Below are 15,517 nucleotides of genomic sequence, written 5' to 3' on the forward strand. Positions count from 1 at the left end.
ATAACCGGCAATATCAGGTAAGTAGATGCGTATTACTTGTTATAGACACCAATATCATTATCGGTGGATAATTATATTATCCGATATTTTTATTTATTGTTTTCGTAGGCCTAAATCTACTTAGTCTGGCTTTTCATTATCATCATCGCGAGTGCCTGACAACAGAACCATGCATGCGTTCTAAATCATGGATTAACAACACATAAACTGACAATTATGCTGCCTTTGAGTCAGATGCCGTTTGAATATATGTATCTCGTAATATATCTGTATTGTTTGATAAATATGATTAAATTGCTAGTAGTTAAACCATAAATTAATCGTTTCGGTACTTTGTACAATGTAACGTACCGTAACGTTGTTTACATGTCGTTTCGCTACAAAGTCGTTTCGGTACTTGCTGAAGTCGTTTCGGTACCCTAAAGTGCAAATGCCGAAACGACTTTCAGAAGGTACCGACTTTATTTTGAAGTAGTGAAACTACTCGGTGCCGAAACCTCTGCACATGGATGCTATATATATCATGATACGATGACACCTGTTTGGTCATTACCAGTTTACGTCTGCTGTCTGAAAATAGCACCAAGCATGGTGTTTAGGCCTAAACCATGATTAGATCAGAAGGAAAGTGACACAATGTGACAGTGGCAAGGGATAGCACTAAACAGTAAACCGAATATTTTACAACTAAAGAAAACAAGCCAGACAAATCTTGAAACAAGAGGCCCAGAGGGCCTGTATCGCTCACCTGGTTTGTAATGCCAAGTAATGTTCTGAATACAGGTTCATTGTTTCTTTTCTTAAGGAATTTTAAAATTAACCTCTAAATCCCCTATTGGGCCCCACCCCTCCTGCGCCCAGGGGGTCAGAGCCAAAATTTATACAAGTTCTGTTCCCCTTCTCCCAAGGGTGTTTATGGCCAAATTTGGTCACAATCCCAGCAAAACTCCAGGACAAGTAGCGATTTATAGGATTTACCTCTATTTCCCCTATTGGGCCCCACCCGTCCTGCCCCCGGGGGGCCAGAGCCAAAATTTATACAAGATCTGTTCCCCTTCCAAAAAGGATGTTTGTGGCCAAATTTGGTTACATTCCATAAAGAACTCTATGACTAGTAGCGATTTAAAGGATTTACCTCAATTTCACCTATTGGGCCCCGCCCCTCCTGCCCCCGGGGGATCAGAGCCAAAATTTATACAAGTTCTGTTCCCCTTCCCCTACGGATGTTTGTGGCCAAATTTGGTTACATTCCATTCAGAACTCTATGACTAGTAGCGATTTAATGGATTTACCTCTATTTCCCCTATTGGGCCCCGCCCCTCCTGCCCCCAGGGGATCAGAGCCAAAATTTATACAAGTTCTGTTCCCCTTCCCCCAAGGATGTTTGTGGCCAAATTTGGTTACATTCCATTCAGAACTCTATGACTAGTAGCGATTTAATGGATTTACCTCTATTTCCCCTATTGGGCCCCGCCCCTCCTGCCCCCAGGGGATCAGAGCCAAAATTTATACAAGTTCTGTTCCCCTTCCCCCAAGGATGTTTGTGGCCAAATTTGGTTACATACCATTCAGAACTCTATGACTAGTAGCGATTTAAAGGATTTACCTCTATTTCCCCTATTGGGCCCCACCCCTCCTGCCCCCGGGGGGTCAGAGTCAAAATTTATACAAGTTCTGTTCCCCCTCCCCCAAGGATGTTTGTGGCCAAATTTGGTTACAATCCATGCAGAACTCTATGACTAGTAGCGATTTAAAGGAAATGTTGACGGACAGACGGACGACGACGGACGCCGACGGACGACGGACGCCGCGCCATGACATAAGCTCACCGGCCCTGCGGGCCAGGTGAGCTAAAAATGTACCAGTTTGTTTGACAATGGATATATGATCAACATCAACATTATCAGAAGCATTTGTATGCACCGCAGTTTTACATGACACATAATAATTGCTTAAGTTATTGTACAAACTGGTGGGGGGAGGGGGGTCAATAATGTTAACAATGAAGATTAATTTTACAATTTTGCTGTGTTGTGTATAGTCAACAACTGCGCAGTAATTATATATATATAATTAGGATGCCGGCAGGAATCATCAGCTTGACCAGCGTTATGAAAATTTGCATTCATGTAAATATCACACTGATCGTCAACCTCTTCAGCCATGTTATATGTTTTGTACATTGCAGATAATAATGACGTCTGTGTGAGGTTGGATGATTATCTCGGTTGACACGTTGAATCCATGCCTGATTTCGCCATTCTTACATATAAACAAAATTAAGAGTAATCCAAATTTTTACCCAGGGCTTAGGCCCTGACTATTCTCTTAAGGATTTGAGTTGGGTTAGTGCTGAGATTTATAATTTGAAGACTGCATTCATAAATCTAATAGAATTGAATCAAAACATTGAATGAATGTCATTGACTGTCTTAGGACATTTGATTTCCTTGACAACATTTTTGTAAATATTGACATAAAACAATTATGTAACTGATGTGGAAAACAGCAGACATGGCTTTGACAATTAGGCCGTAACGTATGTATGTGTGTTAATAGAGCATAGAAACATAGAACAGGTCTGCCAACCCCCTTCCTTGCCCCGTTCCCCAGGTGGGGGGGCAAACCTGTCTTTTTGCCCGCCCATTTTCGCCGACTGAAATGTTCTAAAAATGCACATTTGAAAGAAAAAAGGGGTCGTCCTGCAAATTTTTTGTTCTTCATTTTACATTTTAGAAAATTTTCTGCTGTGCTTTGCATTTCCTAAAACGTTAAAGCATGTAATCTTCAAACCTTTAATAATAAAAAATTCAATACACATGAACTAGACTCAAAATGTCCATCAATGAATTCTTCTATTTAAAAAAAATGTCTTTTAAAAGATTAATTTGTTTATACGTCTTAGCAGAGATAAATTATCTATGTAAGACAAGACAATTAATTCATTATTATTTTGAGTTACACAACAATGAACCGATGGTGTGAAGCCAGTATGTTCAGATCGAGCAGGGTTGCATGATGATATGACAACATTCACAATTATCATTTCTAGATGCAGGTAACTTTAAATAGAAAAATGACCATGTAAGAACGCTTTAAAATCATCAAAATATATCGTAAAACTCATCTCAGCCATTCTAAATCGTAATTTTTTTTTCCAGGAAGACCCCCAAACACCAAAATATTGTGCCTTCAGCGCTCACAAAATCATTAAAATACATCTCTCGGCCATTCTATATATTTTTCCCTGGGGAAACCCCCGAACCTTCAAAATATTCAGAAATACTCGCCTTCGGCGCGTACTCCTTAATTTTCCTGTTTGCGACGCCACTGTCTACAGATGTGTACAAGGATTATATGTAATGATGTATTAAAAAAAGTAAATGTGAAAAAAGTATATATCTCTGGGTCGGATAGTGAGTTTGAATCCCATGTGGGGGCAGTTACTAGGTACTCATTTTTTTATTTTTTTTTGTGGTTTTTCTCCTGGTACTCCGGGTTTTCTCCGCGATCTGAACCTGGCACATACAAAATGTACCGGTATGCGTCGTATTTTTTAAAATGGAAAACATACATGTACAGTACTGGGGAGAAAAAAGTTGGTTTACAGTACTTGACATTTTGTAAACTTAGAATAAAACCTCAACAAAGATAAGATATTATTGTAGATCTACATTTACATCTACATATATATATATACACATGTATTTCGGTACATGTACAATGTACACATGTTATATGTTTGAATTTTAATACATGGCAAACAGTTATAATACTAAGTTAAACAAAAATTTTCAAGCTATAAGTGATGTATACAGACACAGTACCCCCCCCCCCCCCCCCCCCAAACACATGGAAAAAACCCAACACTAAAAACACAAATTCAATTTATTTATGATCAAATGATCAATAAACACAATTAACTATACCGAAGGAAATTTAATTTTCTTTGAGTTTGTTAATTACATAGATATGTTTTTTTTTACACCTTTTTCATTTAGGCTTCCTCCATCATTATGTCTGACAAATCCCTAAATGACACTGCATGGTTCAAATATAAGTCAAAACCTTATTTTCAAAAATTGATCATGATTTGCCATTTAAAATGTTGAAAACTGGCTTTGAAAGGGCATGCACAAATTCACCGCTTTGTTATTCTTTATTTAGCTGTACTATAGCTTCATACCATTAATTATTGAACTACATGTCATTGAAAAGTTTTCACTTGGATTTGGTAAAGGGAGGTAATTTGCTGTTTTGTTAATTTTCAAAATTACTTAGCACCATAATGCTAAATAATTAAGAGATATTATCTAAGGAAACAGTTTATTTTTGATAAAATGGGATTAGGGAATGAGCAAGTCCATGTGTACACATGCATCATGTACATATATATACTGGCACACATGTATATGTACATACAATATACATAAATGTGCACCCTATCATAAATAGTGTGTGTTAGGTAGGGGGGGGCTGTATTTTTCATAATTAAAATCAACATGTCTCTTCTCTTGTTATACCATGTTTATAGCGCCTCACTAAATGGTATGATAACATAATAAATTAATAATGTTATTAATATTCATGTAATACTGATCTTAGATGTATGACTTTTAAATTATAATAAAACCGCATTCATATTTTTTATCCGAGGGTGGTGGGGGCGGGTTGCTTCATTAAAAGACCAATGGTGTGGACATACCCATTACCCGATGCTCTATACATCCATCCTTTTCTGTTCATTGTGTTTTTTTATCTAATTTAAAGAAACAGTATGTATTTAATGCACAACAACTTACATAACAAAACACATAACACCAGGTTTGTAAGTTTATGGGATGGCTGGTGCTCAAAATTTCCTGCAATATGGAGTTATCTCCCCATGCTGACAAATTCCATAGAAAATACAAACAGATACATATTCCTTCACAGACTGAATATTTTTGAAGGATTCTTTGAAATGTATTATGTACAATTTTCTGCAATTTTGGGTCAAAAGTCATGATATTTGGCAGAGCACAGGAAATGGAGGGATACTATCTGAATATCATAATGCAATTGCATATGTTGTGCAGATAAATTATATATACTTTTGTACAGCTATGTTTAACAGTTGAATGAATATGTTTAGATTTCTAAGTCTGACATGTGCCTTTGATATTCTATAAATTGACCAAATCTTGTCCGAACCCAACCGGAGCAACCGATGGGAGATAAATCACATGTATTACATTGTATGTGTAATGCCCGATGTCGTTCAGGTTTTATGTGTAATGCCCGATGTTGTTCAGGTTGGTCAAAACCAAGATTTTAACCAGGGATGGGTAAGGGGAGGTAATTGGCTTATTTTCACATTTTCATGGTATGTAATCAAGGTTAATGTTAAATGATTCAGCTAAAATTATTGTTTTTGTTTGAATACTATAGTGTTATTTTGATATTCTTGTAAAAACATTATTTAACTTTTCTTGTTTACTAAAATGTATGTATTTGTAAGAGATTGAGTGTTGGGCCAGGATGATATTGTCGACTGTTACCAATTTCTTTTTTCTTTTTTTTTTTTTTGAAGAAAAACTCTATTTGATAAAATGGGGTTAGCGGCAACTTTTACATAATTATTCATAAAAATACATATTTCCAGTAATTATACAAAATTTGTGATGTCATATACATGACATTTCCAAATCTTTCATATCATGTGATTATTATTAGATTGAGAATCATTTTATCTATTGCAGAACAACAGTGTCAGTAGGATTTGTGCTGATATTGGTGATGTCATTGAGTATTTATGGTTTTAGTTTTATGAGTTTAATGTCATATTAACAGCCATGCAGGGCCATGTAAGGAAATGTCAGGTTTGTTGGTGGAGGAAAGCCGGAGTACTCTGAGAAAAGCCACCAACCAGTGGTCAGTACCTTGCAACTGCCCCACATGGGATTTAAACTCGCATCCCAGAGGTGGAGGGCTTGTGGTAATATGTCGGCCACTTTGGCCTTATACTTACAGTGCTGTAACACTGCAAAAAAAACATTCTTCATGGATCAGTATTGTAAAAGCAATCTAAAGTTGGCCCTAATAGGAAAAGATGGTATAAGTAGATTGATTCAATTATGAAATTAAAAACAATGAATTTCTCTATTACTACTGAAAACTGACTTTGAAAGGGTGTGCTTTCAATTACCAAATTCTGAAATGAACAATTCAGTGAGGCTAATTTTGTTACATAACCACTATGACATAAATGTGTTGTTCTACATTCCTTATTAAACATATAACAAGAATATCGACAAATTCCACGACATTGTTAAGTATTTTGATTGCAATTCCAAATTGTTGATCAATACGATTAAGCAGGTACAACATGTACGCTGTACCCATACCCATGCCAAAGTCATGCACGTTATGTGTTGATGAAAATATTTTTAAACAAGAACATGCATCTAATAAAGTAAATACACTACTGAAAATCGAGCGATTTGGGTAGTTCTGGACCAAAAATATTTTACTGCACTGGCAAGGCCGGGCCAGTGCTCGGCATACAAGACATCGGACCACTATATGTGTAATGGCGGACAGTAAGCAAGTTTGAACATTTCACATACATTTCACTACATTGGGCTTTTCTGGCATATCACAGTAAAACCAACAAATCTAATATCTTTATATTAGAACTGGTTTGTTTCTGATATATGTGCAAATTTTAATGTACTCTAAGGCTGAATTGTACCTTTATTAAAGTATTACCTGGTAAGCTGTTCCATATTTATTATTACAGAAACTTCAGTGGGACTGAATACAGGGAGGTAATTTTCTATTTTAGTCATTTTTGAGCTATAGAAGAGTGTCTCCAAGTATAATGCTAAATATCAGTGTCTGTGATTAGTTGAAATATATCACATGGCTAAGAAATAAGACATGAGGTGCATGTCCCAATAGTTACCGTTCATCTTTCACACAGAGTTATCTCCCCTTCCAATTGCACAACGATGACAGACAAAGCTTATATACTTAACACGGAAATATTTACTCGATCACCACAGATTTAAGTAATATTATTAATTAAATAGATTAGCGGATTTTCGGTATAATAAACAATGCATGTCGGATTGTCCCCAGGGGCCATAAATGAATAGAAATAATGAAAAAATAATTTTGCATACCAAGGCAGATTTTTCACAAGGGATACATAAAATCATTTGATAGCCATTTTGGTGCTACTTTTATTTGGGAAAGCTACTTTTAAGACAAAATAATGCATCTTAAAAGGTAAAAGTGATTTGAGTAGTTCTGAACATTTCTCCACTGATGTGGTTGGGTTCAAGTTCGGCTGGCGAGCTTGTTTGTTTGATTAATTAATGTCCAGCCTATATTCTTTATTTCTTTACACTACAAACACGGAACACTCCACAGTACATGCCTGTAGGCAGATCACAGTGATACCAATTACAACTTCACCTTTCAGAAGAACTGGTTTATTCCAATATAAATTAACATTTAATGCATATTCAGAATTGTCACTTTCAAGTGTCTGTGATTATGAATTAAAATCATATGTCAGGGTTAAATACTATGTAATCATTGTTATTTTGCTTTATTTCATTGGAGAAGCTTAATTACTCTACATTTTTATTAGGTCATCTGTAGGTTATGGTGACCTATTGCCATAGTCTTTTGTCCGTCGTCGTGCGTCCTCCGTCGTGCGACTGTTATTTACTGAGTAATTGCCCTTCGCACTAATAATTATTATTGGACCTTGTGAACACAGTAACTTGAGTAAATATAAACCGATCTTAATGAAACATTGTATGTAGTCTAACATTGGAAAGATCTCGGACAAGTTCGACAGCAGCGTGATTCGATTGTAATTTACGGAGTTATTGCCCTTTGCTCTAATAATTATTATTGGACATTGTGAACGCGGTAACTTGAGTAAATATGAACGGAGCTTAATGAAACTTTGTATGTAGACTAACATTAGAAAGATCTCAGACGAGTTCGAAAATCAGCATGATTTGACTGTAATTTACGGAGTTATCGCCCTTTGCACTAATAATTATTATTGGACTTTGTGAATGCGATAACTTCAGTAAATATTAACCGATCTTAATGAAACTTTGTATGTAGACTAACATTGGAAAGATCTGTAGTTATGGTATTACGTTTGTAGTCTGAGATGACGGACTACCAAGTTTGATCAAATGAAGGACCTTGACTTTCATTCAAGGTCACAGTCACAAGGGTCAAATAGACTTAAATCGTAAAATGACTTTAAACTGTGGGATATTATTTCCTGAGCTACTTGAAATCGCTCTCTAAGCTAGAGTTAAATCCCGTTCGCAATTCTCTTCATTTCATCTGCGACATTCCTTCAGGTGTCGCCCACTAGTAAAATATGATTGTCCTCACCTAAAGTTCCCCCTTCTGAATCAATTAAAACCCCTATAGACCAATTTTCCTTGAGATCAGAGACTGAAACCTGAAAACAGGAAGTAGGCTAGCGGCCATCTTGGAATACCAAAATCTTTATGAAAATGTTTGCATGTTGTTCGGAATCAATTTAAACCCCTATAGACCAATTTTCATTGAGATAGGAGACCGAAATCTGAAAACAGGAAGTGGGCCAACTAAAATTAAGAAAATTTGCCCTTTTGGGGTCAGACCAGACTCATTTATATAAAATACGATTGTCCTTCCCCAATGATATTTCACACCAAAAATGGATAAAATTCATCTAAGGATGAAGGAGGAGTAGGATTTAAAAGCTTAAATTAAGAAAATTTCCCCTTTTTGGGCCCCGTCCCTCTGCCCCTAGGGGTCGGACCTATCTCATTTATATAAAATATGATTGTCCTTCCCAATGATATTTTACACTAAATATAGATGAAATCTATTCAAGGATGAAGGAGAAGTAGTATTTTAAAGCTAAAATTAGGAAAATTTGCCCATTTGGGGCCCCACCCCTCAGCCCATAGGGGTCGGACCAGGCTCATTTATATAAAATATGATTGTCCTTCCCCAATGATATTTTACACTAAATATAGATGAAATCCATTTAAGGATGAAGGAGGTGTAGGATTTTAAAGCTAAAATTAAGAAAAATTTGCCCTTTTTTGGGCCCCATCCCTCAGCCCCTAGGGGTCGGACCAGACTCATTTACCAGGTATATAAAATATGATTGTCCTTCCCCAATGATGTTTCATCCCATAAATGGATGAATGGGGAGACCCCCGTACCCCCCCAAAAAAAATCTCGCACCTATGGCGCTCGCAAATTCAACAAAATGCAATGTAAAACTCATCTCAGCCATTCTAAATTGTAAAAAATTTTCCCAGGGGAGACCCCCGGACCCGCGATACACCAAAATCTAGCGCCTTCGGCGCTCAAAAAAACATCAAAATTCATTGTAAAACTCATCTCAGTCATTCTAAATCGTAATGTTTTTCCAGGGGATACCCCAGACCCCCCCCCAAACTCGCACGCTAATTTGCGTATTCATTAATTTCCAGTTAGCGAAGCCACTGTCTATAGATGTGTACAAGGATTATATGTAATGATATATGAAAAAGTATATCTCCTGTGGGTGTGGGGCGCGCGAGAGGGGGGGGGGGGGTTTACGAAATATTGAGGACCTTTGCCCCCCCCCACCCCATTACGTTTCATCTTCCTAGCCACTGTAGTCCAATAATCACTATTTGTCAAACATATAGGTAAGCCACAGTATCCAGCTATATTCAGGGACCTCAAGGTGACCATCGATAAATGGCCAGAGGGCAGAATCGTTGCCTTCTGTGTTTGTACGGCTTTATCTGAATGGGGCCAGTATCTTTGTACATGTTTTCAATGGAAGTTTGTTAAGACAAACAAAGATACTTTACCGTTTAAAAATCATATACATAAGGCCAAAAAAATGTTTGTTTAGGGTTACCTGACCGAACCTAATTTTTTACCCTCGACCCTAATTTTTTTTCCACTTTTCTACAAAAAAAAGTCAGGATTTCGATCTCAGACTCCGGTTCCATCCATCATTTTAGAGTGAAAGACACTAAAACAAATAGAAGAAAAAGTTCTCCCGACCGACCGACCCACTTTTTTTGCCAATGTAACCCTAAACAGACATTTTTTTCGTTATGAATTTGAAATACATAAATACCATTTTTATAAGATACCACGTACATTTACATGCATGTTGGAGAGCCTCGGTAGACATGTACATCGTATCCTGGGGATAGATTAGGGTGAGGTAAAAACTAGCTGGTAAAGCATAGTAAGTGATGCTCCTACATGTAAATTATTGTAATGACAGACAGCCGTGAAGTGGAGCTGACGGGAGCTGTACTATGCGTAAATCAAGCATGTTTGGCACAACCATGCATATATTATGATCAAAATTAATTTAGATAAGGTACTTATTAAACATTTACCAATAATACATGTATATGTATATATCATGATCAAAATTAATTTAGATCAGGTACTTATTAAACATTATAATATTTTTTTTATAATTTTTTTATTTTTCAAAAGTGTGGGCCTTTTTTTTATATATATTAAGATTGTACAGATATAGAATTACATACAAAAAATAACATGCAAAGTGAACACACATACACACACTCAGCCTGCACATTCATACATCTTATTATTACAGATTAATGGTAGGTAACGATACAAATAAAAACAAATACAAAAATTTGAAGACCAGAGAGTCAGAGACAGATAAACAAAACAAAAGTATACAACATGTATTGACACCATCACAATGAGATGAACAGGAAGAGTAAACAAAACAGAAAACATGGACGAACAAACAGGCAGACATTAAAACAGGATTGACAGACTTATATTGTACGTGTAGTATCAGAATGACAACTAGTAACATGGATGGACATAATGACAAAACATGGACTGACAAAAGAAAGGGGGGAGACTACATACTGTGATATATAAACACTTCATTTCACAACGATTAGCCATAGCAAAGCTATCCAATTTTAAGAAAAAGAGAGATCTCACACATAATGGGAAAACATACATTAATAAATAACATGTGATCAGGGACCTCCCAAAATATTTGGTGCTTTGCCAGGGTATGGACGGACATATAAAAAACCTTGTATGATATAATAATATGGATATGAGAGCCATATAAAAAAAAAAAAAAAAAAAAAGATGCAAAAAACAAAAAAAAAAAAACAAAAAAAAAAACCTTAAATGTCATATTCCTAACAATGGCAACCATTTTTTCCAATCATTTTCAAATTTCATTTGAAAGGAATCGCTTTTATTAAAAAATATATATTTCTGGATACTGTAGTGATCTTTTATAACATTTACAAGTGCATTGATGTTAAGTGTTTTATAGAGACATTTTGTTTTATAAATATAATGCTTAATAATAAGATTTCATTAACAGCCACATTAGCATGTGGTGAAATTACTCCAAAGAGTAGAGTGTCTTTATTCATTAAGAAGTGGATAAACAGGATTTCAAGAAAATAATCAAAACTCTCAAAAAGTCCTTTTCTTTTTATCATAGTCAAATTCAAGGTTCCACTTCCATGTACCTGTTGGTGTAACAGCAGGAGTAATCAAACAGTTATAAAAATCTTTAGACCCCTTTTGACTCTTAAAGAAAATCTGAAATTCAAGTGGTATAATGGGTAGAGGGAGTATCTCCAAATGCGATTGTACATTTATACAATAACACAAACACACAAGACAAATTAAACTGAGTTTATTACTTTGACATTATAAATTTTGGCATTTCTTAGGGGCTACTCTGTAAGTTATTTAGGATATAAAAATTACTTTAGTAATTAAAATATATCTGAATACCCCAAAGCACCAGGGGAATTTCCTTAGATGCGGGGTTGTTAATTATAAAAATATGTATGTCCGAATTGGGGGATAAAATTCAAATATGTTGAATTATAAGGCCAGCCAAGACTAAATAACCTTCAGAGTAGCCCAAAGTTGAAATAATGTAATGTAATGAAATAACTTGTATACCACATACAATATTACACTTATGAGAAAACAATCTTGTAAGTTGCTTGGACCAGATTGTCTTGCTAGCTAGCAAACAAAGATAGTGCGACGATAAAAAACAAGGTTCTTACAATTGGAATATATAATAAAACTTGAAATTAACTAAATGACAATCTTTACATACAACATATCATCCTCTGATATCTGAATTACAGCAGATCAACACCTTTAAAAATGACCATCTATATAACGAGACAGATTATTATCAAAATAAAAGTAAATCAGATTATTTATATTCTACCTGACCAATATGTGAACAATCGGAAACGATTATAAGGAACTTATCAAAACAACATGTTGCAATTGAGATCATTCTAAGCATTATATACAGACTAACAATTACCGAGTAAATTTTTGTATTATCTTGTATTATACATTCGAGATATTCCCAGTAATGAATACACAATAGCAAAACCTATTGGAAACTTCACATGTAAAGTGAGTCTAGCCCGTTTCAGGTAACTACATGACAGACAAAATGTGGGCGACCCAGTAGGTTATATGGGCAAAATCTGATTAAGATACCTAAACAAAAGGCGAGCCTGAGGGAAACTCGACAGGCCAAATGGCGCGAAGCCCAGATAAATAGCAACAGTAAAGGCAAACCTGTGGGGAACCCAGCAGGTTAGATGGGCGGGGCCCAGATAAGGTAACTACACTAAAGGCGAGCCTGTGGGGAACCCAGCAGGTTAGATGGGCGGAGCCCAGATAAGGTAACTACACTAAAGGCAAACCTGTGGGGAACCCAGCAGGTTAGATGGGCGGGGCCCAGATAAGGTAACTACACTAAAGGCAAACCTGTGGGGAACCCAGCAGGTTAGATGGGCGGAGCCCAGATAAGGTAACTACACTAAAGGCAAACCTGTGGGGAACCCAGCAGGTTAGATGGGCGGAGCCCAGATAAGGTAACTACACTAAAGGCAAACCTGTGGGGAACCCAGCAGGTTAGATGGGCGGAGCCCAGATAAGGTAACACACAGATAAGGTAACTACACAGATAAGGTAACTACAACTAAAGGAACCTGTGGGGAACCCACAGGTTAGATGGGCGGGCCCAGATAAGGTAACTACACTAAAGGCAAACCTGTGGGGAACCCACAGTTAGATGGGCGGGCCCAGATAAGGTAACTACACTAAGGCAAACCTGTGGGGAACCCAGCAGGTTAGATGGGCGGAGCCCAGATAAGGTAACTACACTAAAGGCAAACCTGTGGGGAACCCAGCAGGTTAGATGGGCGGAGCCCAGATAAGGACTACACTAAAGGCAACCTGTGGGGAACCCAGCAGGTTAGATGGGCGGAGCCCAGATAAGGTAACTACACTAAAGGCAAACCTGTGGGGAACCCACAGGTTAGATGGGCGGAGCCCAGATAAGGTAACTACACTAAAGGCAAACCTGTGGGGAACCCAGCAGGTTAGATGGGCGGAGCCCAGATAAGGTAACTACACAAAGGCAAACCTGTGGGGAACCCAGCAGGTTAGATGGGCGGAGCCCAGATAAGGTAACTACACTAAAGGCAAACCTGTGGGGAACCCAGCAGGTTAGATGGGCGGAGCCCAGATAAGGTAACTACACTAAAGGCAAACCTGTGGGGAACCCAGCAGGTTAGATGGGCGGAGCCCAGATAAGGTAACTACACTAAAGGCAAACCTGTGGGGAACCCAGCAGGTTAGATGGGCGGAGCCCAGATAAGGTAACTACACTAAAGGCAAACCGTGGGGAACCCAGCAGGTTAGATGGGCGGAGCCCAGATAAGGTAACTACACTAAAGGCAAACCTGTGGGGAACCCAGCAGGTTAGATGGGCGGAGCCCAGATAAGGTAACTACACTAAAGGCAAACCTGTGGGGAACCCAGCAGGTTAGATGCCCAGATAAGGTAACTACACTAAAGGCAAACCTGTGGGGAACCCAACAGGTTAGATGGGCGGAGCCCAGATAAGGTAACTACACTAAAGGCAAACCTGTGGGGAACCCAGCAGGTTAGATGGGCGGAGCCCAGATAAGGTGACTACACTAAAGGCAAACCTGTGGGGAACCCAGCAGGTTAGATGGGCGGAGCCCAGATAAGGTAACTACACTAAAGGCAAACCTGTGGGGAACCCAGCAGGTTAGATGGGCGGGGCCCAGATAAGGTGACTACACTAAAGGCAAACCTGTGGGGAACCCAGCAGGTTAGATGGCCGGAGCCCAGATAAGGTAACTACACAGATAAGGTACAAAGGTAAACCTGTGGGAGACCCCGCAGGTAGATGGGCGAAACCCGATCAGGAAAAAATTATACTAAAGGCAACCCTGTGGGGAACCCAGCAGGTTAGATGAGCGAAGCTCAGATAGGGTAACTACACAAGGCAAACCTGTAGGGAACCCAACAGGCTAGATAAGCTATGCCAGGAGAAGGTAACTATACTAAAGGCAAACCTGTGGGGAACCCAGCAGGTTAGATGGGTGAAACCCGATTCATGCAGGATTTAGATATCATGCGCAAGGTCTAGGAACATGCAAAAGACTTGACAAATTAGAAATGATTAAAACTAAATTATCATAACATATATATACCACCTAAAAATGAACATTGAACTTGGTGATAGCATGGGGTTGGAGGGTGGGTCGTCAAAAATAACCAGTGTACGTGAGTCCAGCTTCCTCATCCCAAGCAAAAACAAAGACTGTTCTTAGCGTCACCTAAACGCTTGACCATTGGTCACTCAAGTCACGTGATTACTATTAATAGAGCTGATAATTACTGGTCAATGATGTCATAGACTTAGCTTACTTATTATCCTATTTGGCGGTAAAATTTAAACAACAGTATTTATCTAAAACACCAAAACATGAAAATACACACATATTTCTACTAAACACTAATACAACAATGTACAAAAAACATACTAAGGTAATTAATAATTAACATTAAAACGCAAAAAAAGACATAAGATGTAAAGTTGCATCCATGTTTAGAATTGTGTTTGTATAAACTTAAATTATATAAATTTAAATTCAATTTTATTTTTCGAAGGAAATTCTTGGCTGCAGAAACAAGACCTTGAAACTGTAGAAAATTAGTATGAATGTTAAAAATATTTGAAAACTTGTTGAAAGTGAAAAAGGTTAAGCTGTCAGGATTCTTAATAAGGTCATTGATGGTAATTACACCAGCATTGAACCAGTTTTGATAAAATACACATTTATTTCCAACTTTAATATCTGCATTATATAACATAATTTTGTTTTCAATATGGTTTCTTGTTTATATCTAGATCTAGATTGGATTGATATTGGGGAATTATTCAACTTAAATACACATTGGAGAACATCTTTCCAAAACATGTTTTGGCAGTTGATTAGGTATTGTTTGATATATTCATTCCCACATTTCTACATTTTATCAATATTTATACAATAATGTAATAGTGATTTCCACTTTCCTGTAGAATACAAAGTTCTCCTTATCCACCCTAATT

The 15,517-nt window shown here is 37.4% G+C and overlaps 2 long non-coding RNA genes across 3 annotated transcripts in view; both read right to left on the bottom strand.

Moving 5' to 3' along the window:
• LOC138311617 (uncharacterized) overlaps positions 1-15,517 on the bottom strand; it is a 76,310-nt gene that overhangs the window by 14,956 nt on the left and 45,837 nt on the right. The window lies entirely within an intron of this gene.
• LOC138311618 (uncharacterized) lies at positions 11,725-13,292 on the bottom strand. The gene is made up of 2 exons (XR_011206692.1): positions 13,189-13,292; positions 11,725-12,968 (listed from the first exon to the last, which is right to left on the bottom strand). It is a non-coding gene; the product is annotated as an uncharacterized lncRNA (long non-coding RNA).

The sequence above is a fragment of the Argopecten irradians genome, unplaced genomic scaffold, assembly GCF_041381155.1.
Source record: "Argopecten irradians isolate NY unplaced genomic scaffold, Ai_NY scaffold_0064, whole genome shotgun sequence".
Taxonomy (NCBI): Eukaryota; Metazoa; Mollusca; class Bivalvia; order Pectinida; family Pectinidae; genus Argopecten; species Argopecten irradians.